This window comes from Cotesia glomerata, linkage group LG4 (genome assembly GCF_020080835.1).
Source record: "Cotesia glomerata isolate CgM1 linkage group LG4, MPM_Cglom_v2.3, whole genome shotgun sequence".
In the NCBI taxonomy this organism is placed as follows: domain Eukaryota; kingdom Metazoa; phylum Arthropoda; class Insecta; order Hymenoptera; family Braconidae; genus Cotesia; species Cotesia glomerata.
Window position 1 is genome coordinate 24396136 of NC_058161.1, and position 19777 is coordinate 24415912.

The following is a 19777-nucleotide window of genomic DNA, read 5'->3' on the forward strand; positions in this document are numbered from 1 at the left end:
CTTTCTGTGTGAGTTTTTAGACTGAAATACATTTTGATGTTGCTGCAACAAGATTCATACTCAGAATTTTTTCTTCTCAGTATAAAAAAAAATTTTAATTGAAGATAATTTTTATTATCAGTATGTAAAAATTCAATTTTTGAAAAATATCCAACTTTTGAGAATTCACATTTGCAAAAGAATTTATATGGTAAAAAAAATTAAACTTTTTCATAATTAAATTTTTATCCACACAATAAAATTTTAAAAAATAACTTGCATTTCAAAAAAATTTTAATTTTCAAAAAAAAATTTTTTGTGTTAGTATAAGGGGGATTCCAAATTAAATCGGACAGTTTTAAGGAATTTTATTTTTGATTTTTTCAATTTTTTTACATTTTTCAGTAAATTTTTTTTGTTTTTTATTTTTAAATTTTTTATTTAATTTATACAAAAATTGTATTTTCACGTCAGTAAAGTGGATAAATAAAAAAAAAAAAAAAAAACAATTTCTTAAAGCTTGAGCATAACATGAATAATGTCTCAGTCAACCGGTAAAATTCGTCTATACGAGATAGGAACTTTCCTCATCAGCACTCCTGCTTGGACCAGCGGTAACGTCAAGGACTGAGGAACCAAAGGACGCAAGTTCGAGCCCAACTTACGACAAGGATTTTTTCGATCGACGATTTCATTTCAATTCAAATTAAATTTACTAATTAGGTCTAATATAATATGAGTATCTGACCCTAAATTATTTTTAATCTTTTCGAAAATCATAATATTTTTTCTTTCAAAATTTAGATTGGGTTCTGATGGGGATTTCCCCATTGGGACCTAAAAGGGATTGCCCAATGAAGGCCGCATAGGACTTTGCGTGACATCCCCATCTGGGGTCCCTATTAGGATACCCAACGCGGGCCCAATAGGTCTTACATTAAAATTTCTAGTCGGGTTAAAGTCGGATTTTAAGTCCGACCGCTAAACTTTGAAAAAATACTTCCCTCTCAATACAAAATTTATCCTACAAACATTCAATATTATGAAGAGTTAGACTGATTACCTACGTAGAAACAATTAAAAAAAATTTTTTTATTGTGACTGGTGGGACAGGCATTTGTGTCTGGTGGGACAAATACAAAATGTCTACATCAAGTTGTTTATTAAAAAGACTTTTATATTATTTTAACCTTAGAAACATTATTGTTTATATATTTAACTACGCGGAAAGAAAGTTATAGGAACCTTTCCAAAAATTATGGGAATGGTTCCTATAATAAAATGATCATTATAGGTATCAATCCTATGATCATTATGGGAACCATACCCATAGTTTATTGGAAACGTTCCTATACAATAATGGAATAACTTCAATATATTATGAAAATGGTTTCTATAATAGTATAAGAATGGTCCCTATGTTATTAAAGGAATGGTTCCTGTAATATTATGGGAATGACGCACATAATAATAGAAAAATTTTTATGTTCATAATAATGAAGCAATCACTTTTAAAATATAAAGTAATTATTATATATTTTTTTGCTAATAAATTTTTTTTTCTAAATAAAAATTGATCTTTCACTAGAGTGAAAAAATTTCTTTTTTATAATTTTTATTCATGTGTGTACTTAATCTTAAATTGTTTATTCCAACTCAGTTACTATTGTGTTAGATAATATTGAAAAATACCCGAGTCGAAATTTAGAGCCTATATAGAACCCTTTAGTCCGAAATAGATCCGACTGAGAGCCCTATAGTCCCATAGCTCTGATTTTGAACCCACAGATCCGAACATTCACCGAGAGGTCCGATTTTGAACCCTCAAGTCCGTCAATATTAGCCTCTTCATAAATTTTTATTAACTACAATTAAATTATTCATGACATAAAAAATTAAAAATTAAAAATAAAAAAGTAAAATAATATGAATTAACCCATGTACACAGAAAGAAAAATTTCTTGACTGGAGAACAAAATTCTTGGCTCAAGAAAATTTTCGGGTGCCTGAAGGAAGGCCGAAGTTGTGTTGGCCGAAGTAAAAATTTTTCTTGAAATTTTATTCTTGGTAGAAGTCATTTGTTCTTAATTCAAATTATCATAAATACTTGTTACAATAAGTTTTTGTATTTGATCAAGATTTTTAGATACTTTAGGGAAGCAGCGCCACTTACTTCAGCTGAGAAAAATTTTCTCACCTTCAGAAAATTTTTCTCTTGAATATTTGATACCCATTTTATATTATTTTAGCGTGCAATTATACATATTAAATGGAAAAAAATGATGAAATATTATTTGATCTTCCCATTTGACATGTTAATCAATAAAAATGTAAATGAAAAATTACTTCTATCTTTATATTTCATTTTTGAAGTAAGAGAGAAATTTTCTCAAGACTAGAAAATTTACTTCTATCAAGAACTAAATTTTTGGAGCAAGAGGCCGAATTTTCTTAAAATAACAAGATTTTCTTGACTTAAATAAATTTTCTTAGATCAAGATACGTATTTCTTAAAGCAAGACATTGAATTTTGTTGGAATAAGTGAAATTTCTAGTGTTAAAAATAATTTTTTTTTCGCTTAAGAAAATAATTAGGAATAAAAATATTTTCTTGGCTCAAGTGCACCTTTTTTCTATGTAGGAGTCCCCAGAGTTGAACGACGGGGCCAAGACTGAACAACTCAGTCTCGGCCGTTCTTTGGTGAACCAGACTTGAACCAAGACTGGGTCATCTAGCTCTGGCTATTTAATGGTGTGCTAGGCTTAGGTCAAGACTGAATAACTTAGCCTTGGCCATTCAATGGAAAATCTAAAGTTAATTAATAATTAAGTAAGAGAAGGGGAGGGCAAAACGGACCTATTAAGACAAAAATGTGAAATCCTTAATGTTTTTCTCTGATTTTACGTTTTTAGTCCTTTGCCAAGTATTTGACATTAATTTGATCTGTTTATTGAAAATAAAAATTGAAAATGTGGGGCAAAATGGGCCACCTTCAGAAAATATTATCATATGAGTTTTTCAACTTGTCTTACTTTTTTTGGCCTTTTACTGAGTTTATGGTATTAATTTTTTTTGTGTCTATCGAAATTAAAAAATTGAGAAAAGTGAGAAATCTCAAAAAAATTAAAAAAAAAAATTTTTCAAATGTGGTTCTGTTGGAATAACTTTTAAACGGATTTACCGATCGATTCTAAAAACTTATCAGCTCTTAATCAAAAAACCACGTTGATCGCAGCCAGCCCGGTCAAAATCAGTTGATTCGTTAGTTAGTTATTGTTGTCGAAAGAAAACCAAAAAAAGTATTTTTTCGGAATTACTTAGAAATTCCTAGTTTGATCAATTTAAACTGAAAGATTCTTTGTGAGGCTTCAAAAACTGCGTCGAATGCCGCCAACCGTGTAGAAATCGGTTCATTCATTCAAAAGTTATTGCAGTTTAAAAATTCAAAAAATAGTGTTTTATTACACTTCTATCAGATTTTTGAGCTGGGAGAACTCAAAATGACACGAAAATTACATTTATTAAAAATTGATTTTTCTATCAATTATTTAATTAAAATTTCCATCAATAATTAAAAAATTAAATTTATTAACTAAAAAAATTTTTCTTCTTGATCTGAAGAGAAAAATTCTTCAACTAAGAAATTTATATTGGTTTAAGTGAATTTTATTTGATTCAAGAATTTTTCGTCTTGATTCAACACAATGAATTTTTTTAAAATTATTGTAAAAATTTATTGTTTAACGAATATTTGTTAGCAAATGCTAAAATTTAAAATTTATTATTCAACCAAAACAATTACATATCGTCAAAATTGATATGGTCTTTAAAAAATTTAAAATTTAATAATTTACAGTTAAATTTTTAATATTGATAATTTTAAATATTAAAATTTATAATAAAATATTGAAAATCCACAGAATGGTGTACAAATTCTAGAGTAATATAAGGACTTGACTTTTGCATTGTTTTTAATTAATAACCATGTGTAAAAAATAGTTAATTTTCATCAAAACACAATATTAAATAACATAAATTATTAAACCGTCACACTTCATCATTATATAGATTTAGCTTATAAGAATGATGAGATGCGTAGCAGCTCATCGGTCGTATAGTGTAGGGGTTAGGTATCGGTCTAGCAAGCGCGCGGCTCGGGTTCGAATCTCGGATAGGGCGGATGCGATTTTCACTTTATTTCTATGATTAGCGAAAGTTAGGTTTAAATAAGAGTCAAACAGTCTGAATTTGCGTTAGCCTCTACATTTAAAATCAAATAGAAAAAAAAATGATGCTTAAAAAATTAATTTTTTTATTATTTCTTATGGAATAGCATGAGGCAGACTTGAAAATTGACTAAGGCACAGTCCTGGTAACCAGGCATGGGTCAGTCGTGGCAACTAAGAGAAATAAAAATTAATTAATAAAAAAATAATAATAAAAGAGGACTCAGGGGTTCAAAATCGGATCTAATTTTTATTTTCATCAGGTCCGATTTTGAGCCCTAAAGCGCCGAAAACGGAAATTTGTAGCGCTTGTGGGACCAAAACCGGACCTACTTAAACATGGAAACAGGCTCTAGTTTGAGCCCCTAAGTCAGAAATAGATCCGATTTTAGAAGGTTCTAAATGGGCTCTAAATTTCGACTCGGGTTCGTTCGTGAGTTATCGTTGACGAAAGAAAACCGAAAAGTGTTTTTTCAGAATTACTCCGAAAATCCTGGTTCGATCAAACTAAACTTACATAATCTTCATGGGGCTTAAAAATTGCGTCGAATTCTGCTAACCGCGTAAAAATCAATTCATTTATTCAAAAGTTACTGCAGTTTGAAAATTTGAAAAATTGTGTTTTATCAAACTTCTATCACACTTTTGAGCTCGAAGAGCTCAAAAGCATAGAAAAGCTATCCCTTTAATCTCAGAGAGCTCAAAATAACACATAAATTGTATTTTTGAGCTCAGAGAGCTCAAAAACATCATTAGTGCAATTTTAAGCACCTAGGTATGAAATTAGCGGGAAGTTGCACGGATGGCCTTCAGGGTCTACCGTTTTTCCAGTGTTCCCAGAAACTTTTGCTTGTCTGATCGACTCAGTGCCGTAAAATTATCGGGTTTTCTAAAAAATTACCGTACGCACAAAAAAAAATGTTAAATTTAAGTTTTTGACTAAATTTACAAAATTAAAATTTTTTTATGCAAAAATATTCTCATTTAAAATTCGGATATAAATTTACTCTTGAAAAATATTTACAAAAAAAATGTTTCCACTTTTTTGTTGACTGGTTTAATAACGGTACGATAGATTTAATGTTATTTGAGTTCGACATTTGATGAATTATAAAACATTTAAAGAAATCAAATAATCATTCACAAGGTATTTTCTTCGAAGAATTAGACTTGAGAGAAGAGACTGCAGACTAGAGACAGTAGAGACTATAGATAAAATATTATTTAGTCGGTAAAGAAAATTACATATGCATGTTACTATAAGACTGTGTAGGGTAATAGGGCATTCGTGGGGCGCTGCATGCTTCAAGCGGGTAATAAATAAAAGTTAAGCCACACGGATCAGAATGAAAATCAAACATATCGAAAATTATCGTACAATTATCGTACAAGACTCATATTATCGTAACTTTTCGTCACATAATCAAAGTTGGATGTACGATCGTACAATGCTTCAAATTATGTGACGTGTACGATAATTATGTGACGGATGGGAACGCTGCGTTTTTCTAATTTTTTTTATTGCGACTGGTGGGACAGACATTTGTGACTGTTGGGACAAGTACAAAATGTCTACATCAAGTTGTTTATTAAAAAGACTATTATATTATTTCAATCTTAGAAACATTATTGTTTATATATTTAACTATAAATTATTTAGGATAATTGAAAAAAACTAATTAAAAAACACAAATAAAGGATTTAGCTTGCTGACAACACGATTTTGATAAACTTAGGTGTTAGTTAATAACGAACATAAAAAAATTTGTTCTTAAAACTATAATAATAAATATGTTAGTTAATAACAAACATGAAATGAATTTGTTCTTAAAACTATTAAAACAACATTTGATCCGGATACAAGTTAATACGGCTGAAAAGTTACTAGGAGAGAAAAATCGATTTTCTTATTGATTAAAAAAAATTTTCTTTACAAATTAGTAAAATATAAACTTTTAATAATCAATTATTAGGACTAAATTAGAATGAAGTAGAGAAATTTTTTAATTTTAGTCATTTTTCCATTTCGCATGGAATGCCTCTTATAGTTAAATTACTATTATTAATATTGGACTGGACTAATTTGGTTCGAATCTTGGTCAAGTTTTTTTTTTTTTTTTTTAAAAATGTCTAATAACATTTCTCGCATAAGAAAAACAATTTTTAATTATTTTTCAAACTTATTAAAAAAATTAATTCGACCGAAAGAATCAATCCCTGGTTCGGTAAAAACTTGACCATTTTCAATTACCGTAAGCAGTGATTGAATAGATATCGTCCTAATTATTTTCGAGGATTCCGCGTATATAGGTAATAAGAAAAATACGTAATAGATATAATTGGATATCTAGAGTCTAGTTAAATTCCAGAGAGTACCAATGAAAGAGGAGAATGTAATCCGAGGTCTCGAGTGAAATCCTCTGGAGCTTAACTAAATCGTAACAGTAACAGTCATCGATTTTTCTTAAACCACCCGCATGCTCTTCTACCCTACTCATCCCTCCTCGTGAACCCTCACCCTCACCCTTGTTCTCACCAAGTCGCTCTTGCTCATATCGGCCTATTCATTATTTGTACTAGTATTTCTAGTCCGAGCAATCCTATTTCCAGCTTTTCTTTTTAACTCCTCATCACCGATTCCCGTCAATGTATCTCTTTAAAAGATCAAGTCTTTTATTTTATTTGCTTTATCGTCTCCGTCATTTATATACTTTTTTTCTGGTTTCCATGATTCATTACTTGTTTGTCGTTCTTTAGCCACTAACTTGGTGAAATAAATCAAAAATATGGTTAGTTGTCATGAAAGATGACAATTTTTGACTTCAGAGTCCAAAAAAAGGAGAAAAAAATTTTTTTTATGTCGTTGGCTATGGGGTCTCAAAGTTAGGTCATCAAGGTTGAAAACTATATAACACACTTAATTTTTGCCCAAATATTTCTCTTAATTTTCAGCGCCCTCAATCAAAAGAAAAAAATCAAAAAAAAAATTTTTTTCATCTTAATGAGTCAAAAAAACATTTTCAAAAATTTTTTTTTATGTCTTCGGCTATAAGATCTTAAAGTAGGATTTTCAAGCTTCAAATTTATGCATCATACTTAATTTTTATTTAAAAATTTTTTTTTATTTTCGTCACCCTTAAGTAGAAAGAAAAATTCGAAAAATTCTGTTTTTAATTTTTGAGGCTCAAAAAATATAACAAAAAAAATTTTTTTATATCTTCGGCTGTGGTATTATAATCTAGATTCCTTAAGCTTCAAAACCATGTATCATAGTTAATTTTAACCTTTAAATTTTCCTTAATTTTCAGCGCCCTTAATCAAATAGCCAAAATTGAAAAAAATCTGTTTTCAACGTTTGAGGTCTATAAAAATATTTTCAAAAATTTATTTTCATCTTTTCGGCTATGGAATCTTAAAGTGAAGGTTCTAAGCTTTAAAATTATGTATCACACTTAATTTTTACCTTTAAATTTTCTTCAATTTTCAGCGCCTTCATTGATAAGAAAAAATCAATAAAAATTTTATTTAACTTCAGGTGTCAAAAAAAATTTTTTGAAAATTTTTTTTATGTCTTCGGCTATGGGATCTTTATCTAGGGTCTTTAAGCTTTAAAATAACGTACCACACTTAATTTCCCCTTCAATATTTTTCTTAATTTTCAGCACCTCCAAATAAAAGACAAAATCAAAAAATTGTTTTTAATTTTTGAGGCTCAGAAAATATTACAAAAAAATTTTTTTTTATGTCTTCGGCTATGGGGTCTAAGAGTAGAGGTTCTAAGCTTCAAAATTATGTATCATACTTAATTTTTACTTTTAAATTTTCTTCAATTTTCAGCGCCTTCAATTATAAGAAAAAATCAATAAAGTTTCTATGTAACTTTACAAGTCAAAAAAATTTTTTTGAAAATTTTTTTTTACGTCTTAAGCTATGGGATCTTTATCTAGAGTTCTTAAGCTTAAAAAGAACGTATCACACTTAATTTCCCGTTCAATATTTTTCTTAATTTTCAACGCCTCCAAATAGAAGACAAAATCAAAAAATTATGTTTTTAATTTTTGAGACTCAAAAAAAATTTTTGTTATGACTTTGGCTAGGGGATCATAATCTAGGTTCCTTAAGCTTCAAAATCATGTATCATAGTTAATTTTAACCTTTAAATTTTCCTTAATTTTCAGCGCCCTTAATCAAATAGCCAAAATTGAAAAAAATCTGTTTTCAACGTTTGAGGTCTATAAAAATATTTTCAAAAATTTATTTTTATCTTTTCGGCTATGGAATCTTAAAGTGAAGGTTCTAAGCTTTAAAATTATGTATCACACTTAATTTTTACCTTTAAATTTTCTTCAATTTTCAGCGCCTTCATTGATAAGAAAAAATCAATAAAAATTTTATTTAACTTCAGGTGTCAAAAAAAATTTTTTGAAAATTTTTTTTATGTCTTCGGCTATGGGATCTTTATCTAGGGTCTTTAAGCTTTAAAATAACGTACCACACTTAATTTCCCCTTCAATATTTTTCTTAATTTTCAGCACCTCCAAATAAAAGACAAAATCAAAAAATTGTTTTTAATTTTTGAGGCTCAGAAAATATTACAAAAAAATTTTTTTTTATGTCTTCGGCTATGGGGTCTAAGAGTAGAGGTTCTAAGCTTCAAAATTATGTATCATACTTAATTTTTACTTTTAAATTTTCTTCAATTTTCAGCGCCTTCAATTATAAGAAAAAATCAATAAAGTTTCTATGTAACTTTACAAGTCAAAAAAATTTTTTTGAAAATTTTTTTTTACGTCTTAAGCTATGGGATCTTTATCTAGAGTCCTTAAGCTTAAAAAAAACGTATCACACTTAATTTCCCGTTCAATATTTTTCTTAATTTTCAACGCCTCCAAATAGAAGACAAAATCAAAAAATTATGTTTTTAATTTTTGAGACTCAAAAAAAATTACAAAAAAAATTTTTGTTATGACTTTGGCTAGGGGATCATAATCTAGGTTCCTTAAGCTTCAAAACCATGTATCATACTTAATTTAATCCTTCAAATTTTCTTTAATTTTCAGCGCCCTTAATCAAATAGCCAAAATTAAAAAAAAATCTGTTTTCAATCTTTGAGGTCTACAAAAAAATTTTCAAAAATTTTTTTTATGTCTTCAGCTATGGGATCATAATCTAGGTTTCTTAAGCTTCAAAACCATGTATCATACTTAATTTTAACCCTTAAATTTTCCTTAATTTTCAGCGCCCTTAATCAAATAGCCACAATTAAAAAAATTCTGTTTTCAATATTTGAGGTCTAAAAAAAATTTTCAAAAATTTTTTTTCATGTCTTCGGCTATGAGGTTTTAATCTAGGATCTTTAAGCTTTAAAATAACGTATCACACTTAATTTTAACCTTCAAATTTTCCTTAATTTTCAGCGCCCTTAATCAAACAGCCAAAATTAAAAAAAATTCTGTTTTCAATCTTTGAGGTCTACAAAAAAATTTTCAAAAATTTTTTTTATGTCTTCGGCTATGGGATTTTTTAATTTAGGGTCCTTAAGCTTCAAAATCATGTATCATAATTAATATTAACTCCGAAATTAACCTCAATTTTCAGCGCCCCCAAACAAAAAACCTCTCTTAAAAAAATATATCCCAACAATTTTTGCCCCAAAAATCTTCTACATAAAATTTTCCACTCTGCACAACAATAGCCTCCCTTCCCCAAAAAGAAACTACTCTTGTCAGCAGTGACAACATTGAAAGCAAGACTTATTGGATGCACTTTTCTCTCAAGGCGTCATTATTCGTGATACTTGATGTGCATAGAAGCGCATTTACAAGATGAGTATTCATAGATCTTTCTCTCCACATCTATCCAGGTTACGTTACATATTATCCATTATACATGTTTTCACACACATGGTTCCCAATATAGAATCCACCGACACATCCCACCAGTCATTTGAATGATCACAATAGACCGTGATATTGAAACTCTTGTTATGTGTACATATACAGTGAACCTGGGAAATGTTTGGCAGCGGGTAATCGACCGTTCGCTATCACAACCGTCACACTTGGACGTACATCAAAACAACCTATATTTTTATCTGTTTAATTCAACCAGAACAAATCCACATATATGTATATGTATATTTAGATTTTTTTTATGAATAAAAGGGTCGGATAAAATTTATCGATCGCGTCTAGACGATGATTTTGCAGGAATTATTTTAAAGATATTTTGATATTCTACTCTTTAAAAAAAAAAAAAAGAACAAGATAAAAAATTAATTCAGAAAAAAAAAGTTCACTTGAGCCAAGAAAATATTTTTCTTTCTAATTATTTTCTTAGGCGAAAAAAAAATTTTTTTTGACAAGAAATTTCACTTATTCCAACAGAATTCAAACAGATCCAAAAAAATGTATTTAAGTCAAAAAAATCTATTTGATTTTAGAAAATTCAGCCTCTTGCTCCAAAAAATTTAGTTCTTGATAGAAGTAAATTTTCTTGTCTTGAGAAAATTTCTCTCTTGCTCCAAAAAATTAAATATAAAGATAGAAGTAAATTTTCATTAATATTTTTATTGATTAACATGCCAAATAAGAAGATCAAATAATATTTCATCATTTTTTTTAATTTAAAATGTATAATTGCACGCTGGAATAATATAAAATGGGTATCAAATATTCAAGAGAAAAATTTTCTCAAGGTGAGAAAAGAACTTAAATAAATTTTTTTGGATCAAGATGCGTATTTCTTAAAGCAAGAGAATTAATTTTTTTTTTCAAAAAAATTTTTTTTTCACTCAAGAAAATAATTAGGAAGAAAAAAATTTTCTTGGCTCAAGTGAACCTTTTTTTTCTGTGTTTGGTTTTGAAGCTTGAAGAGTCTAGTTCAAGATCCTACAGCCAAAGACATGAATAAAAATTTTTTTGCAATTTTTATTGAGCTTTAAAAGTTGATAAAGAGAATTTTAGTATTTTTTTCTGTAAAGTTCATAACTAGGAATATAAATAATGACTCTTTTAACGCGTAATAGTGTCTGTTGACTAAAAAATAGTAACAGTAACGAACTCGTAAATAAAATACTTCCGTGAATGTAAACCCTTCTTTGTCAATGACAACACAATTTAAGCTTTCAAAAGCTTTTTGCAAATCCGCTCGTCGGGGATCCGGATTGTCAGGACAGACGCAGAAAAGGAAATAAAAGGTGAAAGAGTGCACAAATAGGCGTGTCGGACATAATTGGAATCGATCTGATTGCTATTCACGATACCCGCGTGAGTTTCCTGACAAGAGTACTTTTAAAAATAAAATTCCGTTTAATGAAACACATTATTGGATTTAATTATCACTTAGGGTCTTTAAGACCTAATATAATTTTTTTTTCTCAAGTAAGTAAGATAAAATTTAACTCTGATTAGAAGCTCAGCTATTGAAGATAAGAAAAAATGCTTGTTACAAAACTTGTTACATTAAACTGGACTTGAATTGCTGACAATTATTGAAGTTACGAAAAAATATTTCAAACAAATCTTGTATGGAATTAAATTTACTACAAAAAAAGGTATTTGGGGCATTCTATAGCGACTGGTGGGACATTTGACTCTGGAATTCCATCAATTATTAAGCTATAATTATGTAACTGAAACTTATACTATAGTAAAATTTATCTTATAATATAGAAGAATAACCAACTAACAACATCCCTTTGTCAAAAACCTCCATTACTTTTTAAGTTTCTCGTAATTATCATTTTACTGAGTGTGACTGGTGGGACTAAGAAAAATCCTTCTTTCTTACCGCGGTATACTTAAAGTCCAATTTCAGTTCGACCACTAAACTTTTAAAAAATACTTCTCTCTCAATACAAAATTTATCCTACAAACATTCAATATTATGAAGAATTAGACTGATTACCTACGTAGAAACAATTAAAGAAATTTTTTTTATTGTGACTGGTGGGACAGGCATTTGTGACCATGGTGGGACAAGTACAAAATGTCTACATCAAGTTGTTTATTAAAAAGACTTTCATATTATTTCAACCTTTGAAACATTATTGTTTATATATTTAACTATAAATTATTTAGGATAATTAAAAAACACAAATAAAGGATTTAGCATGCTGACAACACGATCTTGATAAACTTAGGTGTTAATTAACAACGAACATAAAAAAATTTGTTCTTAAAACTATAATAATATATATGTTAGTTAATAACAAACATAAAATGAATTTGTTTTTAAAACTATTAAAACAACATTTAACCCGGATACAAGTTAGTACGGCTAAAAAGTTACTAGGAGAGAAAAATCGATTTTCTTATTGATTAACAAGAAATTAGTAAAATATAAACTTTTAATAATAAATTTGGACTAAATTAGAATAAATTAGAGAAATTTTTTAATTTTAGTCATTTTCCCATTTCGCATAAAATGTCCCATCTTTTATATTTTTTTTTGTAAATTTATAAGTTACGGAGATAATCTTCTTTAAAGTTCACGTGGGCTAATAACACATCTTATTAGTAGTGATTTTGGGTTAAACGGAAATTTTTGGCTAAAATATCAAAATTTCGAAAAAGCAATTCAAATAAATCTTGTAGGAAATTAAATTTTCTTTAAAAAAGATTCCTTTTATTTTTTTCATAAGTCCAATAGTTTCCGAGATAATCTTCTTTGAAAAGTGACCAATATTAAACTAGACTAACTGGGTTCGAATCTCGGTCAAATTTTTTTTTTTTTTTTTTTTTTTTTGCATAGAAAAGTAGTTCTAAAAAAAATTCAATTAAATTTCTGACACAAATTAATGGTATGCATTTAACAAATGAAATCTGTCTGAAGATGAAGCTGTTAAATTAGTATCGATAACTAATAATAATAATATCGGTAGTAATAGCGTGTATCACTTTGCTTTATTTACTTTGTGTGATATGTGGTTGGCATCTGTGTGTGTAAATGACCGTGTGTGTAAAGCATAGTAAAAGGGAAGAGGGGTAGGGGTTGAAGTGTGTCTAGAGAAGATAGAAGGGCGGCTAGATGTGTATTGAACTCAATTACACCGAGAGTGGTTATGATCGTGATATAGGGTAGAGAAAGTGCATCATGTAGATATAATAATAATAATAATAATAATAATATTGAAAAAAAAAAATTCGAAAAAAAATGAACATGTAAAAATATACTATTTCATTGGGTGGTACAATTTTTTTTACTTAAAATAATGATAAGGTAAAGTACCCAATAATTGAACAGGTTTCAAAGTAAAACGTATCTGACCCTCCTTTTAATAGATAAAGATGTAATTATTAGTTCAAATTAGTGATTTTCATAAAAATATAAACAATTTTGAATTGATTGAAGCCCAAAATAACAAAGATAATTTAATATTTATATTTTGATAACGTTTTTAAGATAGACTATGAAAGGAGTAGTAGTTGAACAATCAATTTTGACAAGCCGCAGTAGTTAAACACTCCGGGAGCAGTAGTTGAACTAATGAAATGTATGGCAATAGGCACAGCAAAAATTTTCAACGTTTTATTAAAATATCAAAAGAATTATTACATATTATTGATTAATACTAAAAATAATACTATGAATAAATAATATGTTCATTTAAAAATGAGAAATATTTGTATTTAATTTTTTAATTACATTTTTTATGAATGAAAAGGCAAATTTTCAATATTAAATCAAAAAACTCAATTAAAAACGTTCAATAATTTTTAACTACACTAATTTTTAGCTATAAAACTTATTCAATTTGTAGTAATCAATACAAATGACAATGCTGATCACTATTCTATAAACCTATTAGAGTTTAGAGTGCTGTTAAAATTATACGGCCCCAGCTTGTTCAAGTTCTGGGTACCGCTTTGAAAATTTGGAGGTATAGTTAGACGCTAAAATTTAATATAAAAATTCTAGTTAATGTATTTGCAAAAAATGTATTATTTAGAAAAGACTATTTCATTAGGTGGTACAAATTTTTTTACTAAAAATGATGATATACCGTTTTTTTTACTGATTGTTCTGTTTACGGTTTAGCACCTTTTTAATGAAAAAAATAGCATCTACCGGCTATTCTCGACATGTCAACTTTTAAGTTAACAAAACTTTAATTGTTTTGATTTATAATTGAAAAAACTTACAGAAATCAATTACCGTATCATTGAATAATTATAACATGCGTATATTACTCATAATAAATATACGGATTTTGTATTACAACAATTCGAAATGTCCGTTCGAGTATTGGTCTCATTTTTATAAATTTTAAAGTACTGGGTATTTCACCCTATCACATCTGAATTTTTTTTTCACGCAAAGAAATTCATAAGATGTAAATATGACTATTTTCAATAAAATATACCGATGCAATCAACACAACATGATACGTCCTAGGACACACGTGACAAATATGGGAATGAAGACGAACAAGTTGGGTGCATTGCGCAAATAATAAGGTAATTTGTAAGCATACTCTTGAATCTTCTCTCGTCTCTCTTTATATATATATATATATATATATATATATATATATATATATATATATATATATATATATATATATATATATTTATTTGTATATATATGTGTGTATATAAAGGCAGAATGAACCCTCAGTAAGTTACCCGACGAATATCCCTTAGGTATTCCCTTGAACTCAAGAATACTAAGAGGGAATAAGAACAGGATGTCTGAATTGATCGCGCACTTCAGAATATTATCTGTCCTCACCACTCATAATCGCAGAGTACAACAAAAATTTAAATAATAAGGACCAGTATTATTTAAACGCGGGTTTATTTTGGGGCTCTTTTTTAGGTAGTGACGGAGGGTTAAAAATTGGTAGGTTTCATTTTCAAGACTCGAATAAATTCCTTCTTTTGAAAAAAAGAAACTTGAACGTTTATGTTAAATTTCTGGGTGAAATATTAGAGATAAAAAAAAATTATTAAATAAAACTTATAGACAGTTTAATTTTCTACAAAAAAAGTATCTTTTATTTTTTTCACAAGTTCATTAGTTTCGGAGATAATCGACTTCAAAATTCAGTTACACACGGAAAAAAGTAAACTGTAATAAATAATAGTCAATTTATAATAAGTAATGATCAACTGGAAAAAATTACTATTTCAAACAGTAAAATCGTGATTTTAACAATCACTTTATAAAATTTATCATTTAATTAAATGCTAAAATTTATTATTAACATGGAAGAAAATATTTCAAACAGTAAATATTCTCTATGTGAAAGTCGAAAATGTTAAAGTATATAATTGAGAAATTTGACTTTGATATTTATCATTTCGTACCTAAAAAATGATCGCATGAAATGTAAAAAATATAAAGTACAGTTACTAAATTTTCTATATAAGGGGCATTCCATGTGAAATGGAAAAATAAAGAAAATTAAAAAATTTCTCTCGTTCATTCTAATTTAGTTCAAATTTATTATTAACAGTTTTTAACAATTTATTATTAACATTATTAACAGAGAAAATTTGAATCGATTCGGTTTGCTAGATTTTGAGAAATCTCAAAATTAAAATTTTCAAAAAATTGTTTTTTTGGAATTTCTAAACGGCTTGACCGATCAATTCCAAAAACTAATCCGCTCTTAAATTTGAAAAACCACATCGACTGCCACCAGTCTCGTCAAAATCGATTAATTCGTTCGAGAGTTATCGAAAACGAAAAAAATTGGTTGTCTGTAAAGTCGGTTTACGGTCGATAGTTTTACGTGATAACGTCATAAAAAAACATTGATGAAAAATTGCATACTTTTATGAATTGAATTGAATTATTATCACTGAATTATCATTATTTTGTATTTAAAAATTAAAAAATTTTGAATATTTAAAAATTATTTTAACAAAAAAATGGACTTGTTGATACATTGTTAATTAAAAATTGATACAATAATTTGATAATTGATATAATTATTATTATTTATAATTAATATTAATTATTTTTTATTAATATTTTATTATTAATTTATCGTTGATAATTATTATTAATTTATTTATTTATAATTAATATTATTTATTAATAATCAACCTGATAATAATAAACAATCTGATATAATTGATATTATTTGACATAAATTTTTTTGAAACTAGTTAAAAACATTAATTTGTAATTTTCAAATATTATTAACAATTTTTGAAAATATAATTTAAATAATTTGTTTAAATATAATCACGAACAATTAGTTATAGACCGGTGTTCTAACTGCTAGCTCTGACGTCACGCCAAAAGAGAGATATATGTGACACAAGCCAACGCTTGGGCCTCTCTATCATTTGTTTGATCGTGCCTCTCTATCGCTTGTTGCGCGCTCTCGCTTGCACACACAGGCTCAGGCGGAACGTTACATTTTTTCGTGAGCGCTGTCGGTATTTATCAATTTATAAGACGTTATCACGTCGAAATTTCGAAAAAAGTGTTTTTTCCACATAACTTCAACATTTCTTTTTGGATCGTATTTGATGGAATAAAATAATTATCAGAGCCCAAAAAACCACGTCGATCACCACCAAGAACGTGAAAATCGGTTGATCGGTTCGTGAGTTATCGTTGTCGAAAAAATTCGGAAAAAGTAAATTTTTGAAATTTCTCTAAAATTTTCGGTTCGATCAGTTTGTGTTCAAAAGTATATCATACACGGTGAGAAATTTCTGTAGAAATTTACTATGCATACATAATAAGACTGAACCTTAATGACTCAATTCAAAATATTACCATAAAAATTTAAGAATATCATATTGTACCAATCAATATTTACTAGGGACCATAGTAAATTTGACCATGCAACTGTTACATAAACATATATAAAAAATTTTCGTAAACTGACAGAACAAAAACTGTTAGTGTGCTTAAAACTTTTCATTATAGTTCCATAGTAAAATTTCTGTTGCTTAGTCGACAATAAAAATTTATAAAAAAGTTTCACATTTAGTCACGTGTACTCGGTTTAAATTTAAAATTGTGACTATGAAATTTTCAAATGTCCCATAGTAAACGTATGCACGTCAGTCGCGACGCGCGCTCTTTCATTTTTTCGTGCTGCTTTGTTTTGTCAACATAAGTGTACAGACGCTATCAGTAGTGGTTAACGGTGTTATGAAAATTGCAATAAACATTAAGTTTTAAATAAATATTAGTTTATAAATCCATCAACACATGAATAGTTAATGAAAATTTGTAAGATTCATAAATAATAAAATATTTAATAATTTACCGTGAAAAATTAAAATGAAAACAAACATTTGATGGTTAACCTGCAACCGACACTTCTAATAATAATAAAAAATAATTTAAAAGTTATATATTGTGTTTATAATTATTCATAATAAAATTAACTGCCAAAATAAATCCTACGTTCATTGTTAAAAATGAAAAAAAAAAATAAAAAAAACTATATTTTAAAAAAATATTTTTAAAAATTATTGCAAACAAAAAAAATCTTGTTACGTTTGATATTTTTTTTGATTGCTAAAAACATTTTTTACTTTAAAATTTTTTATTTTTTACAAACGTTTTCTTATTTTTTTTGCTATAGTACATTCGGAAATTTAAATTATTGCATATTTCATTTTACTATGGTACATTTCAATTTCTACCATTTACTATGTCTGATTTCATTTGTTTCGGAAATTACTATGGGCCATTGTAAAATTTTATTCTGAGTCAATAAGGTTCACTAGTAATATGCACCATTGTAATATCTAAAATCCATGCAGAATAAAAAATAATGGAAATTTCTCACCGTGTATCGAATTACGGCCAATATTTTATGGACACAACTACTATACCGACATAAAAATTCATAAATTAGTAAAAAGAAAATAAACGTGTATTTACGAGTGTTTCGAGTATAAATATAACGCAATAAATAAACGTACAAAATATAATATTTTGTTTTGATTTTATTGAAATTGTAAGTACAATCATTAAATCAAATACATCGAATAATTAATATAATAAAAAAATCATGAAATAAGTAAACTAACCTAAATTTATATGATATTTTTTCTAGGCTATTTGTTTTGTAATATATATGTGCTGTATAATAATTAGAAATAAAAATAAGTTAAAAACAATGTTTATTTTAATTGCATACGCCAAGTAGTTCATTTTTCTCCTTTTACTAAATAATGTTTAACTACTTTGAAATTAATTGTTACATTAAACTAGTTTAATACAAAATTTTTAAATATTTTTCATCAAACACACTGATAGAAGGATTTGTTTATATTTAATAAGCTTTATTAACTGTTAATAAAAGATTTTTGAACATCATAGGATTTAATAAATATTTATTAATTGTTAATGAATATTTGTTAACTGTTAATAAATATTTATTTAAAATAAAAAGAAAAAATAGAAATTTTCTTTTGACACTTTTTATTACCCTATAGCTGGAATACATGATAATAATTAAATTCATTAAGTAAATTAACGTTTTTAATATTTAAAAATATAAAAGATAATTATAAGCTGTGATAAAATATAATTAATGCAAATAATTTATAAAGATGATTTTTAGGCGAATTTTTATAAAGTTGATTTTAAAGGCGAAACAAATTCACTCTACAAAATATTTATTAACTGTTAATAAATACTTATTAACTATTAATAAATGTACTTTCCTCCCAAATAAATATTTATTTAATGTTAAAAAATATTTATTAAAATTTAATAAATTAAATAATTGTCTTCAAATAAATTAAATTATTACACTGATAAAAAAATTAACTTGACTCAAGAGCCAAACTCTTGAACCAAGAATACCATTTTGAAGAAAATGATTTTCTTGAGTCAAGAGAATAAATTCTTGAGCTAAGAAATTATTCTTGGTCTAAGAAAATTTTCTTGAGTCAAGAATTTATTCTCTTGATTCAAGAAAATCATTTTCTTCAAAATGGAATTCTTGGTTCAAGAGTTTGGCTCTTAAGTCAAGTCAATTTTTTTATCAGTGTAATAGTTAATAAATCCTTCTATCAGTGCATAACCCATTCAATTAATTAAACTTACTTTGTTACTACTCCAATATCAGCATAAGAGATATAGTAATAACGGATAGACTTTTCTGCCAGGAGCATCGTAAATGTCGCCAGTCACTATGGGTCTGACGCCCATAGTGACATTGGCGCATCGGCTATAATTATTGTCGATGCTACTATTCCCACCATAGCCAAATCATCTATGCTGACGATTTTTATATCGAATCAAAATCTTCTAAACCATACAGTATAGTGTTCACGCCCATAGTGACATCGTGATATCCGCAATGTATTTCTTTCCATGTACTATTGTATATATTGCAATACAACTATTATAAATAATATTATTAGTTTGTAAGCGTATGTATATATCCAAGTATGCATAGACTTATTCTATGGATGAGTCATCCTTATCACTGTAATAAGTAATTAGTAATAAGACTAATTACTTTTTTTGATTATATATATAGCAATATATATTTACTTATAAGTCAGTCTGAAGAAATACGCTGAGTTATCTGTATCGGTTGTTTACTCCTCAATTTACAGTCCTCGCTATTTCCTAG

The 19777-nt window shown here is 27.4% G+C and overlaps 1 protein-coding gene and 1 long non-coding RNA gene across 5 annotated transcripts in view; one reads left to right on the top strand and one right to left on the bottom strand.

The window, feature by feature from the left end:
• Positions 1-19777, top strand: part of LOC123264374 (cyclic nucleotide-gated cation channel beta-1-like) — a 245303-nt gene that overhangs the window by 12514 nt on the left and 213012 nt on the right. The window lies entirely within an intron of this gene.
• Positions 1159-16010, bottom strand: LOC123264379. Its single transcript, XR_006509322.1, has 3 exons — positions 15899-16010; positions 15192-15202; positions 1159-1169 (listed from the first exon to the last, which is right to left on the bottom strand). It is a non-coding gene; the product is annotated as an uncharacterized LOC123264379 (long non-coding RNA).